Genomic DNA, 11,763 nt, shown 5'->3' on the forward strand with positions numbered 1-11,763 from the left:
GCCCAGATTCTGCAGTTTTTATAAATACCCCACATGTTGCCCTAGTGCGCTAATTTACTGAAATACAGGCCTCAGAAGCAAAGGAGCACCTAGTGGATTTTGGGGCCTCCTTTTTTTTTAGCATATATTTTAGGTCCCATGTCAGGTTTGAAGAGGTCTTGTGGGGCCAAAACAATAAAGACCCCCAAAGGTGACCTCATTTTGTAAACAACACCCCTCAGGGAATTTATCTAGGGGTATAGTTAGCATTTTGAACCCACAGATTTTTTGCTAAATTTATTTGAATTAGTTTGTGAAGATGAAAATCTACGTTTTTTTCTGAAAAAACGTAGACATTTTTAATATTTTCAAGGAATAAAAGAGAAAAAAACACCCCAACATATGTAAAGCAATTTCTCCTGATTATAGCAATACCCCATATGTGGTAATAAACTGCTGTTTGGACCCACAGCAGGACTTAGAAGGGAAGGAGCACCATTTGGATTTTGAAATTCTGATTTTGCTGGAATAGTTTTCAGTGCCATGTCGCGTTTGAAATGCACTGGAGGGAATAAAATAGTGGAAACCCCCGGAAAGTGACCCCATTTTGGAAACTACACTCATCAAGGAATTTTTCTAGGGGTACAGTTAGCATTTTGACCCCACGGTTGTTTTGCTGAATTCATTGGAATTATTCTGTAAAAATCGACTTTTTTTTCTGAAAAAAGGTAGCCATTTTTAATTTTTACAAGGAATAAAGGAGAAAAAGCACCCCAACATTTGTAAAACAATTTCTCCCGATTACAGAAATATGCCATATGTGGTAATAAACTGTTTCTGGACCCACAGCAAGGCTTACAAGGGAAGGAGCGCCATTTGGCTTTTGGAGCTCAAATTTAGCTGAAATGGTTTTTGGGTGCCATGTCGCATTTGCAAAGCCCCCGAGGGACCAAAACAGTGGAAACCCCCCAAAAGTGGAAATTAGAACCACTTAAAGAATCTATCTAGGTATATAGTGGGCATTTAGACCCCACAAGTCTTTTGCAGGATTTATTAGAATTAGGCCGTGGAAATGAATATCGACATTTCTTCCACTAAAATGTTGCATTTTTTCAATTTCACAAAGGATAAAGGGAGTAAAAGCTGCCCAACATTTGTAAAGCAATTTCTTCCGAGTACGGCAATACCCCACGTGTGGTCATAAATGTTTTTTCATTAGAAAGTAATTAACCCTTTCTGGACTGATCCATTTTTTTATTTTCCTTTTTAGTTTTTTCCTCCCCGCGTTCCAAGAGCCACAACTTTTTTATTTTTCAGTCAATAGAGCGGTATGAGGGCTTATTTATTGAGGGACGAGCGGTCGTTTGTATTGGTACCATTTTTTGTTACATACAACTTTTTGAGCACTTTTTATTACATTTTTAGGTAGAGCCAAGGTGACCAAAAAAACAGTGATTTTGCTATTTTAAATTCTTTATTTTTCACGTGAGACGCTCCATACATCACCCCCCCACACTAAGACATGCTATGTTGTGGTGCGCAAAGGGGTTAATGCGCAGCGTATGGTGCGGAGTGAAAATTACAATTTTCCAATCATATGCCATTTTAGTGCACTATATGTTATGCCCAGTTTGTGCCACTGAAGACAAATACCTAATAAAATATTAACAGGGTTCTCCCGGGTATGGCGATGCCATATCTGTGGACGTAAACTGGTGTTTAGGCACACTGCAGGGCTCAGAAGGGAGGGAGCGCCATTTGGATTTTGGGGGGCAGATGTAGCTTGGTAGTTGTTGTGTTTGGGGTTTTACTGGTGTTTTAGTTTATAATGTGGGGGCATATGTTATCTGTGCGGAGTACATCAGGGTACATGTTATCTGTGCGGGGTATATCAGGGTATAATAAGAGGGTATAATAATGCAGTAAATAAATAATAATCCGCAGATATGTGGCCAGTGTCGCACTGATAAATGGCACCCGATCTTATCTGCTTTTGGACACTGCACATTTTGCATCGTCATATTCTGGGAGCCAGAACTGTTTTATTTTTTCTCCACCGGATCCGTGTGAGGGTTTATTCTTTGCGGGACAATCTGTAGTTTTCATTGGTACCAGAAATTTTTTTGATCACGTTTTATTCCATTTTTTGGCAAGCTAGGTGACCAAAAACCATCAGTTCTGACAATGGTTTTTATTCGTTTTTTTATGGCCTTCACCCTGGGCTATAAATGACCATTTTACTTTATTCTGCGGGTCGATACGATTACGGCGATACCAGATGTATATAATTTTTTTATGTTTTGCAGCGTTTGTGCAATAAAATCAATTATTTATAAAATAAATAATCTTTTGTGTCACCATATTCTGAGAGCGATAACTTTTTTATTTTTCAGTCAAAAAAGCGGTGTAAGGGCTTGTTTTTTGCGGGACGGGATGTAGTTTGTATCGGTACAATTTTGGCGTATATGCGACTTTTTGATCACTTTTTATTGTATATTTTGGGAGGGTTGGTAACCAAAAAATTGTGATTTGGGCACAGTTTTTCGTTTATTTTTTTTTTGCGGTGTTCACTGTGCGGGAAAAATAATATTACAGTTTTATAGTTGGGGTCGTTACGAACGCGGTGATACCAAATATGTGTACTTTTTTTAACGTGTTCATTTTTTTCCTATAATAAAAGACTTATTATAGGAAAAAAAGCATTCTTTGTTTATGTCACTTCTAACTTTTATTTTTACACTTTCTAAAAACATTTTTATTATCTTTTTTTTTTACTTTCTATACTTGTCCCACTAGGGGACACTTAGACTTGCAGCTCTGATCGCTGCTGGAACACATTACACTACACACGTAGTGTAATGTGTTCTAACTGTCATTGTGACGTGACAGTCACACTGACAGGAAGCATCGGAGGACCGGCCGGAGGCTGCTCCTCCGAGGCTTCCGTACATGGCAACCCGGAGGTCATTGTCTGGCCTCTGGTTGCCATGATAAGGATCGCCAGCCCCCGCAAATGCATGTGGGGGGCTGCCGATCCGCTGTAAACCTCTTCGATGTGGTGATCGCAATTGACCACCGCATCGAAGGGGTTAATTGCCGATTTCAGCGGCGACAGGCCGCTGATCGGCAACGGGGAGAGCAGGGCAGACGCCCCCTGCACAGTTAACCGCCGCTGCGGTGTAGCGCCGCGCGGCGTTTTACAGTTAAAGCGCGGACGTAACTGCACGCCCAGGTGCGCGAAGTTACTGCTCACCTGGACGTGCATTTACGCCAAGGTGCGGAAAGGGGTTAATAGGACTGGTGTATGAAACGCCAGTATTAAAGGGAATGTGTCGCTAGAATTTTTTTTTTTTTTTCATTTAAACAGTTAGTATATAAATGATTACACATTGTTTTAATTTTTTAAATTTTTTCACAAGTCAGGAAATATTATAAATTTGATTCTAATTTATAACATTTCCATGTGCTGGTCACTAGAGGGAGCAATTCCCAAAATTGCAGCATTGGCATGTGGTAAAGCAACCTCATTGCCTTATGCTGCAAATTTGTAGTAGACACACTCGCTCTAGTGTCCTCACAGAATCCCCCCTCCATTATCCTGGCTAGTGCCAGGAGAAAGGAGGGGGTTAAATGTTCAAACCTCCTACTCTGTGTGCCGCCATTTTCTGAGCGAATGCACAGTGTAGGAGGATTAGATACAGTGCTCAGCAGACAGTATAACACTAACATACACACACATCAAATACACAAACATAACTTACCTGCTCCTGCCGCCGCTGCCGCCTCCGCCCTGCCGCTCCTAGTCTTTGCTCTGCGCTGCCTTCAACATATGGCCGGAAGTCGCGACCGGAACTCGTCATCTTACTGTCCGGCCAAGGCTTCCGGTCCACATGAAAATGGCGCCGGATGTCGCTCTACCAAAGACCTTCCTTTTGGTCTGTGTGGGAGTGGCGCATGCGCCGTTCCCACACAGATGGCGTACGCTATTGTGAATGGAACAGCTCCCGTTTGCATTCTCTATGGGGATGTATGTGCCGTATTCCATCTCTGTATGTGTCGTTAATGGAGATCAGTATATGATCGGTGCGTGTCCGACACCTGGACCCCGCACCGATCTGCCACTGCAGCTGCCTCCGGGCACCGGACAACACTGCCGGAAGCAGATGGCTCCGGTCAAAGAATAAAGGCCGAGCTGCAGTTCTGCCGAACGGGCGCTATGCAGTGATCGGAGCCATCTGCTTCCGGCAGTGTTGTCCAGTGCCCGGAGGCAGCTGGGCTGGCAGATCGGTGCGGGGTCTGGTGTAGTAACGATTGTTTGCCCCCATACATTACCGATGATTGCTCCTTGTGATACGCTGTATCGTCGATTGGCGCTGGTTTTCATGGTCAGTATCGGGACGTCTAAAAGGACCTTTATTTCCTCAGACACCACCATAACTAGGCATTGGAACCAACCCTTCCACCTTAGCGGGTAAAGATTTACCTTCTAAAAGGTTCACTATATACACATAAGGGCTAAAGCTGAAAACACAGAGGTGCTCACCATATATCCAGCGTATAACTGTGTCCTCCAAATCTTACGGAGCAGGAGTTGTTCTAGATTCCTGTTTATATCCCAGACACGTTCATACCATTTTAGACAATCAATCGACATATCACAAACTTGTGGCGAAACCTAGCACCGCATGTAAAGAATCTTTAAAAAATCTGCTGGAAGAAGAACTTGATTAGGAGTATTAGCCAAGAAATAGGCAGAATACTTACTGATAGAATTCCCTATTGTTCCCATATTCCATGGGATGCCAAAAATCCATAACTTTGCATGGTCTTGAAATTTGGGTTATCTGTGACGTAGTTGGCTAGTACCCCTGCAAACAGGCCTGCCATCAGGGTAGTACCGCTGGTACTACTGTCAGGGGCCTGGCCACAAAAGTAAAATAAAGTGGGCAGCCGCCGCTCATCAAGGTTATGATCAGCGGTAATTGGTTTGTAGAAATGAATGGGACCCATACAGGGACCAGAAGCAGCGGCCAGCTCTGCAACTTGGTGAGTGACTGTTTTAAAGCAGTAGATTCAGTTTAATTATTTTTTTTATGTTGCCCCTCTGCTCCCACCTTCCCACCTGTCTCTCTCCCCTTCCCCTCCCCAGACCCCAGTCAAGCGTCATATTCACTCTGGCCCATCTCCCGCCTCAGCCACTTTCCATTCTCTTAGCCTACTCCTCCGCCTACATCCTGGTATAATAGCTAAAGAAAATTACCTTATGAGGTTTAGAGTTAGTTAGTTATATGTCGAAATTTTGATCTAAGGTTTGCACACCATGACGGTCGGTAGTCATGTAGACCGGACGCTTCCATGATTTGAATACGCTGTGACGTGGCACATTGGGTCATGGGAACCTGGTGAAAAGGATCTGCCAGACACAGATTCTGTGTCGACGCCCGTGATTAATCAGTCTGCACTTGCCCCTAGGTCTGATAGAGTGATTTGATCTGCTACCACTCAGGCTGGTAGGCTCAGGAGTGGGAGAACCTATCACAGCCTGGCCAGATGGTTCTAGCTCTCGCCCTCGGTCTATTTATACCTTCATTTCCTGCTTGTCTTTGCCTGTGATTCTTTCCTGTTTCCTGGCTCTGCTGCTCCTGCTATTATTATTGACCTTGCTTCATTTTGTCCCTGGCTTTACTGACTATGCTCCTGCTCTGCGTTTGGTACCTCGTACACTCCTAGTTTGACTCGGCTCGTTCACTACGCCTGTTGCTCACGGTGTTGCCTTGGGCAACTGCCCCATTTCCTTTAGCTTCTGTGTACCCTTGTCTGTTTGTCTGTCGTGCACATATTGAGCGTAGGGACCATCGCCCAGTTGTACGCCGTCGCCTAGGACGGGCCGTGCAAGTAGGCAGGGACTGAGTGGCAGGTAGATTAGGGCTCACCTGTCTGTCTCCCTACCCCGTCATTACACGTGGTATCTAGGTTAAATCAACACTTTCATGACGTATCTTGTGGTTCGCGCTTGGGCATTGGAGATGAAGAAGACTGGAAGAAGTCATCATGGGGTTCTGGGCCGGATGAAGAAGAAAAGAGAACGTGAACGACTCGAATCTGAGAAGATGTCATGTGTGAGTCACTGAATTTCACTGCATTGTATTCACTTATATGGTCTGCAGAATGCCTGTGTAGGACTGATATCTGTCACAATATGGTGGGAATATTGGTCTTTGTTTTACTACATACGTTTTTAATACACAATTAAGAGTGTTCAAATTATTTCTATATAGTTGAAGTTTAGACCCAAAAGAATTATTTCCTTTGGTGGGTCCAAGGTACCTCAGTCAGACACTGAGTGTACAGATCCTTGCAGTAAGATATTGTATTACTGTCTGTAGCCTTACAGGAGAATTTATTAACCTTGCTAAGCCTCTTATCTGGCATAGAAAAGTCCCTAACGTGCGGGAAAGTTTTTGGGCAGTTTATGCTGTGCTTGGCACTTTTTGAAAAGTGTGTGGCGCTTTGCGGAAAGGGACGACAATTTTACTTTCATTTACGCCAGTAACGGGCATAATGTAAAGCAGAAATCAACGCCAGCTCCGAGCTAGTGTACAATTTTACATTGAGTGTGTAAGAAAAGGCCTAAGCCAGACCCTGTATCTCCCCCACTAATCAGACTGTCTTGTGCCACGAGACATGTGTTTTGCCCACACCACTAAAAAAAAAAGATATATATATCTGAGACAGCGTATCTATAAGGGTATATTCACACGCTGTGTTTTCAGGCGTATTTCGGGGTGTAAACGCCTTCGAATATGCCTGAAATCGTTAGCCCAATGCCTACAAACATCTGCCTATTGTATTTTAAAATGGCACGTAAAAAGAAGGAGCTTGTCACTTCTTGAGCCGTTTTTGGAGATGTTTTTCATTGTGTCAATGGAAAAACAGCTCTAAAAACATCTAGAAAAAAACACCTCAAAAAAACGTTTCCAGCTTCAAAAACGGCTGTAAATCAAAGGCTGTGTAATTTTCAGCCATTTTTTACTTTGCGTGTGAACCCTAAGACTATGACACCTGATAGCTCTGCTACTTGATAGGAGACAGCGGCTCAGCAGACAGTATCACATATAATATGCTTAGATACAACGGCTTAGCAGACAGTATCACACATGCTAGGCCCAATTAAAAGGTTAATTGGGAAAAAATATCTTACAGTGTATTTCGATAAAGGTCACTTGAACTGGTATCATTTAAACAGTTAACCGATGAATGGCGCTGTTTACGTGGAATTTACCCTGTGGCCTAATGTACCATATAATGTATTTAAAAATTTTTTTTTTTTTAAAAATACATTTTGTGGGGTGAATTAAAAAAAAAACTGTAATTCCGCCATTTCTGTTTTGATTTTACAGTGTTCATCGGGCGGCATGAATTGCATGATAACTTGATTCTGCGGGTTGTTACGATTATGGGGATACCAAATTTATATTGTTTTATTTTTTACAAAATAATTTGTTTTTGTGACGCTGCATTCGAAGATGAACTGCATAGTTTTTCAATGCAACAGCACTTCATAGGACAGGAAGGTGCTAAAACCCACTCTCTGAAGCCCCCCTTCAAGATACATTTCAGCTAATCTGGTCCCCATGGCAGAAATATGTCTTTCCATCTGGCACCTCCAGCAGACTCCTTTCAGTCTAGTTTGATTTCTTTTACCTCAGAGTTCCTCTTTTTCCCTTTTTTTAATTTCTTCTTTCCCTCTCCCCTTCTTCTCCTTCTCCCCCCACTTTTTTGAACTATTTCTAACAAGAGCTGTGCAGGATTAGAAAAATATGGCTGCTTTCTTCCAAAAACAGCACCACACCTATCCACAGGTTGTATCTGGTATTGCAGGTTAGCTCCATTGAAGTGAATGGTAATGAGCTATAATACCACACATAACCTATGGACAGGTGTGGTGCTGGTTTTTGGAGAAAGCAGATAAGTTATCTCATCCTGGACAACCCTTTGTCATGGATTGTTATTGTGCCGAGATGCTCCCTGCATTATCCCTTTTCCTTTATGGCCGCTGATATGTTCTATTCAGCTTTATGGCATCTGTACTAAGTACATTGCCAGTCATTAAAGGGTTAACACTTCAGACCACTGTGGGTGACGTCACAATGAATGAGGCGGCAGTGGTAAGAAACTCCTGTAGTAATGATGATGAAGGTGCTGATGTCATAAATACAAATGTTTATGACATAAAGAAGATTCCATATTAGAAGGTTTTACTGCCATATTCAGCGCCATATTGGATGGGACTGAGGACCTTGAGCTTGACTTGCCCACCAATACCGACCTGATGTAATTTGGAGGTTCTAGCAGGGAAACCCTTCACCCAAGACCACTTCTTCATCACAGTGATGCCATCCTCTTCATACGGGTCTGTAATAGAGGGGGGTTTCCAGCAGGAGATCCCCTCTATTAGCCAGAGCGGGGACAGGTGCTACAAGGAGGCATCTGGAGTACCCGTCTCATCCGTGAATCGCCCATTAATTTTAATGGGTGCCCAGGAAGAGAGACATCCGCCTAGCCAACCAGATCAGCCGATTTATGTGTTTTATGTCGTTCGTTCGTTCGTTCGTTCGTTCGTTCGTTCGTTCGTTCGTTCGTTCGTTTGTTCGTTCGTTCATTGTATTGTCTTTCCTTGAAAATCTGAGAAAACGTACAAATTCTATTACAAATGATATTTTGGCACCTTCTAAGCCCAGAGGAAGGGCAATCCTCCAGCCATGGTTTCCCTAGAGGTTTCCCCCACAGGGGGTTTTTCCTTTCCTGCGTGCTGGAGGGTGACTCTTCGTGAGTCGGAGGTTTGCCATTTTGGGTTTGGTCATATAATATAATAAAAGTTTTGACCATTTAACACCCAATTATAATGTTTTGTGTCTTTATTTTGCATTCTTTGGTTTGGTGATTGGGATTCTGGATCTATCACATATCACAAAATCATAAGGCCGGACATCTACTTCCCACACTGACATAGAATGGAGACAACAAGCGTTGCAGCACAATTAAGTGTACACATCCTTACATTAAGATATTGTATTACGGTCTGTAGCCTTTGGGGGGAATATATTAACCTTTCTACAACAGTTTACTAGCGTAGAAAATTCACAAAATGCGCAAATGTTGAAATTTTTTGGGGCAAAAAATGAGCGGGGCTCAGCAGAAATGGGCAACAATTTTACTATAATTTACGCCAGTAACTGATGTAAATTATAGCAGAAATCTATATGTATAATGCGGCCCAGATTTATCTCTGGGGGGCGTAACAAGGCAAAGGTCCGTGCCAGACCCATACCTCCCCCCAATCAGACTGTATGCCCCCCCCAATCAGACAATAAAATACATTTTAAAAATGTACTTTAAATGTACAGCAGGCCGCAGCACGTAGAAAGTACTGATGACAGGCCGCGTTGCAGCTAAAAGATGCGACACATTTATTAAGAGTCGTTCGCCTGTTAATAAATGTGTTGCATCTTACTCCAGCAAACTGTTTAATAGGACTGGTGTATGAAACGCCAGTATTAAAGGGAATGTGTCGCTAGAATTTTTTTTTTTCTCAGTTAAACAGTTAGTATATAAATGATTACACATTGTTTTAATTTTTTAAATTTTTTCACAAGTCAGGAAATATTATAAATTAGATTCTAATTTATAAAATTTTCATGTGCTGATCACTAGAGGGAGCAATTCCCAAAATTTCAGCATTGGCATGTGGTAAAGCAACCTCATTGCCTTATGCTGCAAATTTGGAGTAGACACACTCGCTCTGCCCTAGCACACACCAGTAAACATACCAACTTTCAAGTATCTAATCTAAGTAATCTCCGGCCACACATACCCGGTTCAGCCCACTCAGTATTATGTTCCCATAGGACACCCCACACAGTATAATGACAAATAGCTGCCCCCATACAGTTTAATGCCCCCTTAGCTACCCCTAGTATCAGTGTGCACATATAAAGCGCCAGTGCCCATATAGATAGTGTCATACACAGTGCCCATGTAGATGGTGCCACCCCCCCCCCAGGGATTCCACTCCAGGAGGAGCCCCTGCCGTCACTGTCCATATATGGACAGTGACGTAAGGCATTCCATATAGGAGCAGAATCCCTGTCCAGAGCGTCGGCCACGCTGTGGCCAGGGATTGCACTCCAGGAGGAGCCCTTGATGTAATTGTACATATATGGACATTGACATCATGGGTTCAGCCTAGGAGCGGAGTCCCCGGCCAGACCATCGGCAATGCAAAGGCAGAGGATTCCGCTCCAGGAGTAGTCCCCGACGTCAATGTTCATATATGGATAGTGAGACAAGGGGCTCGGCACTTAAAGTAGTGCTGTGCCCGGGAATTCCTTGGTGAGTGGTACTAATACAGAAGCAGAGAGCTGACGATCCCAAGACATACCACTGGCCGTTTTGGACAGCGTAACACCGCCTGGAATCCTGGACTGTCCCGCTGTATCCGGGACGGTTAGGAGGTATGCAGTAATTAAAATCATGCACATGCGCAGATTCCACAGTAAATGCTTGTTCATGAGCCTGCAAAGGAGGAGCTGCTCAGTTTGCCATTAGGGTGATGACTGACGGATAAGGCCTCGTTCACATCAGCACTATTGTCTCTGGTAAAATCACGCCCCCCCCCCCCCCGCCTGACGGAAAGCCAATGGCACCCACTAAAGTCAATGTGTTCTGTCGGCAGGTGGCGTTGTCCGTTGCTTCCGTTATTCCTTTGTTCTGCACCACTGACGGAGCAGAACAACAAAACACACCAACACAGGTGTGAACAGGGCCTTAGAGAGATAACTGAATACAGCAGCTGGCCATAAACTGAAATACACTGCAGGTACAGAAGACAAATGGTAGACCAATTAGAAATGTGATTTATTTTGCAAAATACATACAAGGCAATTTACAAAAAAAACAGTGCAAAGGTGTACATAGCCTTTAAGCAATCAGGAGGCATATTTTCAGATTCTGCTGGACTTCTCCCATATACCGGCGTTTCAGGCATCCTATTGGTCCACGGTGTCCTCAATGCCCACCCCATTTACTTCTTGTTTAGCCACAATGCCCGCACGCCACAGCAAGCTGACAGTGCCCGCCCTAATGGTATATACAGGGGTGATGGAGATTTTATACCGAGATAATGGTGGGCTGGTACATACACGGATAATGGTGGTTATATATGGGGATGATGGCTGGTATATACAGGGATGATGGGAGTCCCTTATATAACCCCCATATTCCCTATATATTACCCCCAAAAGGAGAGATCAGCAGCACATCGCAGTCCAAAACTCATGGAAAACTATTTTATGTTTCACCCATCCCACCCATCGCTGGATGTGGGTATACTAGGACACATGACTAATATGATAATATTTTAATATAGAATTGTACATCCTAGTATAATAGCTAAAGAAAATTAGCTTATGAGGTTTAGAGTTAGTTATATGTCGAAATTTTGATCTAAGGTATGCGCACCGTGACGGACGGTAGTTATGTAGACTGAACGCTTCCATGATTTGAATACGCTGTGACGTGGCACATTGGGTCACGTGAACGTGGTATACAGGTTAGATCAACACTTTCATGACGTATCTTGTGGTTCGTGCTTGGGTATTGGAGATGAAGAAGACTGGAAGTCAACATGGCGTTCTGGGCCGGATGAAGAAGAAAAGAGTACATGAACGACTCCAATCTGAGAAGATGTCACCTGTGAGTCACTGAATTTCACTGCACTGTATT

Source organism: Rhinoderma darwinii, unplaced genomic scaffold (genome assembly GCF_050947455.1).
Source record: "Rhinoderma darwinii isolate aRhiDar2 unplaced genomic scaffold, aRhiDar2.hap1 Scaffold_130, whole genome shotgun sequence".
NCBI lineage: Eukaryota > Metazoa > Chordata > Amphibia > Anura > Rhinodermatidae > Rhinoderma > Rhinoderma darwinii.